Source organism: Phyllostomus hastatus, unplaced genomic scaffold (assembly GCF_019186645.2).
Source record: "Phyllostomus hastatus isolate PE091 unplaced genomic scaffold, TTU_PhHast_1.1 phas_scaffold_200, whole genome shotgun sequence".
Classification (NCBI taxonomy): domain Eukaryota; kingdom Metazoa; phylum Chordata; class Mammalia; order Chiroptera; family Phyllostomidae; genus Phyllostomus; species Phyllostomus hastatus.
Window position 1 is genome coordinate 12,131,299 of NW_025334016.1, and position 3,603 is coordinate 12,134,901.

Here is a 3,603-nt window from a genome sequence, read left to right on the forward strand (position 1 = left end):
TTTTTGATGCCATGATCAGGGAAGACATTCCTGACTGTGGTGTTTAAACAAAGACCTGAATGCAATGAGAGGGAGCTGTAGTGCGTGGCGGAGGACAACATTCCAGGCAGAGAGAAAAGGCAGTGCAAAGGCACTGAGGCTGGAGTGTGCCAGGAGAGCGGTTGTAGAAGCGGGTGCAGGAGGTGATGAGGTTGGCCAGGCCCAATCCTGGAGGGCTCTGTGGACCATGGTGAGAACTTGGACTTTTTATCTGAGCGAGGGGTGAGTGACCAAACAGTTTTGAGCAGAGGATTCCTCTGTGTGCTGTGAAGAGAACATACTGGGGGGCAAAGGTGGAAGCAGGACAACCTGTCAGGAGACCCTGCAGTAGTTGAAGCGAGCATGATGAGGACCCGCACCAGGGTGGGGGCAGTGGAGGAGTTGAGGTGGCAAATGTTGGCTTCTACCACAAGGTTTCATCCTAGAAGTTTGCAGGGCTCTGCTGCCTCAGGGAGGCCCAGGCTTCCACTAGCCACTGCCTGGGCCTCACGTCTGTCTGTGCAGCAAGCAGGCTGTTGCCCACAAGCATGGAGCTGAGGACTTGGAATACAAGCCAGTATGGGACCAACCATGGACTCAAAAGCTGAGCTAGTGGCTTCTGCTGGGAGTGGAGGGGATGGGGCCTCTCTCCATCTCCAGAGGAACCCCAAACCACCCATACCTCCTGTCATGCCCACTCAAGACCCAAAGTCAAGGCCTGGAACTGTTCAGAGGCTACCAAGTGATGTTCAGTATTTCAGGGGAGCCCTGAATGAGAAGAGAAAGCTCAGGGTATAGACGGGACAGATCACCAAAATCCCTTGTCAATGACCTGAGTCACCAGATGTCAAAGTTGCTGGAGATGTCAAAGAGTCTCTTGGTCCAGCTGGCCCCTTCCCTTCACCTCCATGGGCTGCCATGTCTAGATGCATCAATGGGAAGGGTGGCTACCACCTTGAGTTCTCAGCATCAGTCCGCAGAGTCACAGAGACTCCAACCTGGCCCAACATCATTGAGCTGCTGAACTAACACCAGCAGTCTTGTTGAGGGAGGAAAAAAACCCTGTTTTTTTAAGCCACTGTTATTTGACCATGTGGTTACTTCAGAAGCATTTCTACCTGGTACAGCAGGTCCTTGAATAATATTTTGTCAATGTCATTTTGTAGAAATGTTGATGAAATGACATAGCAACTTAACTCTTATTTCTATCAATTAGCTTATGGTAAAATTGGTTTTATTATATGTTGTTTCACTTAAAGTACAGAACCTATCGACAGTGTTAAGTGAGGACTTGTGTACTTCCATCTGAGAGACCTTAAGGTAAATGGTGTGAGATGGGGCCATCAGAGAGCTGGACTGTTCACGATCATGGTCATGTATGCATGTGTGTGGGAGGGCCTCAAGACTACCCATACTCAAGGATTTGCTAGAAGGACTTTCATTCTCAGTGTACACATGATGATGATTTCCTCCAGCAAAAAGACACAGAGATCAATCAGCAAGGGGAAAACAAGTCCAGGGGAGACCATGCACAAACTTGCAGGGATCCTCTCCCAGTGGGGTTGCACAGGATACACTTAATTTCCCCAGTCCTAGGTTGTGACAGCACATGGGAAACATTGCCAATGAGGGAAGCTCCATAAGAGACTCAACATACAGTGTTTCTAATGGTGGCCGGTCACCTAGGCAGCCTCTCCCAGGCATATACATAACTTCCAGACTCCCAAAAGGGAATCAAGAGTTCAGCATAAACCACAGTGCTTGTATGAATGGTGAGAGAATGGTAAGAACCCTTCTGAAGTCTAAGTTTGCAAATGCCAGCTAAGGGCCAACCTTGCAGCAGACCTTTCCAAGGACAGCAGTTTAGGCCTGCTCTGTTAACTCTTCTGCCCAGTATGCGACACTAAAAAGATGCTCAGTTTCAGCAAAGGTCAGTGTATGAGCAAGATCATTCGGGAGAACTTCATTTATCTATTAACACTTTCTTCACACTCTTCTTGTTCTTTATTGAGTCTGGATTCAAGATGGCTGATTATGGATATTGTTATACATGACTTTGTGGGTTTTCTCATTGTGAAATTAATTCTGAGGTGGCAGAGTTGACATCCTGTTTTAAAATCATCTTCATGATATCTTTTCTTGATTTACAACCTATGGGGAAATAAATAATGAGCATGTAGTAAAAATAATCTTATTGATCAAATTTGGGCTTCTGTTAATTTGTCCATCATCACTGTGCCTCTGGTTAAACATCAGATCTGGAACTCTTAACCATTCTGCCATCAATGCCACTCTAGTCTTGCCTCCAATCCAGGTCTTCATTAACTGTTCCACATTTTTTGTCTCACTTGGAATCTGTGTTTTTTTACTTCATTAAGAGCTTCTCTGGTCTGAGCTTGAAGCTGGGCCTTAGTTGACTATTATCCCATTAGTGTACCACTGGTCAGCTCTCAAACCAGTGTCTCCCTGTGAAGTTCTACCAACTATAGTCTTCTGACCTGACTTTGAATTTTGTGATTCTGTTAATTGTCATGAGTGCCTTTTTGCTCCTTTCTAACCTTGAGGACCCTTAGTCTTGACCTTGAATCTGAGCATCCATTAATTATTTTACCATTAATACCCTCATGGTGCCAATTCCACATTGGGGTCCACATCCTACTCTGTGTTGCCCCAAGCAGGGGACAGTTGAACTGTAATGCAGGCCCCACAAGACCTTGGTGACCTAGTGGTCAGCTCTGAAGCAACCACTGCCAGTCAGAACGCAGGCCTGTTGGGAGGAAATGCCCAGCTTCGTACCTCTTCCCAGCTCAATCACCATGTGGAAAGGCCCAGTCAGGGCATAACCTTGGGAAAGGTGGCTCTCCAAAGCTGGGGCCAACCCTGTGGAGCTGACAGCTGCCCAGCAAGCACTTCCTTGACAGGGGTCTGGGTGGTGCCAGGAAAGTCATGAGGAAAGGGGCTGTGAAAAGAAACAGATATGCCACTTGGTAAGTAACTGGGGACCCAGGTAAAATCCTGGTCCCTCCATTACTCAACCCATGGTCATGAGTCAGTCACCTCACCATCATTCTGTGCCTGTTTTCTCCAAACTCAGTTGAGGGTTCGAGAGTCATTTTATTTATTCTGACATAAGTTGACTAAGTCTCTACAGTGTGCCAGGCACTGTGTCAGGACCAATAGTGAACAAAACAGGCAAAACCTCTGCCCTCAGGAAACCAACATTCCCAGTCACCCTTAAAATCCATCCAGTGATGCAGACTTGGATCAGAGGTCACCCCTGGCCTCACTTGAGATGATTGTTAGACACACAGTAAGCACCATGGCTTCAATGCATATTCAGACAGATGACAGGGGCTGGTGTGGAAGCTGAGGAAACAATTGGCTGGATTCACATAGTAACGGGAGGGAGCCACAGCAGGTTCTTGAGCAGGATTGCAAAGAGGTAAGTGGAGTGTTAGAAAGGTTATTGCACCAGCAGTCAATAACCAAAGTGCAGAAAAAAGAACTTTTTACTGCATATCACCCTTCTAACATAGGTCAAATAAGGGAAAATGTATAGCCAAGGTCAGGCCACACTGTGGGTCT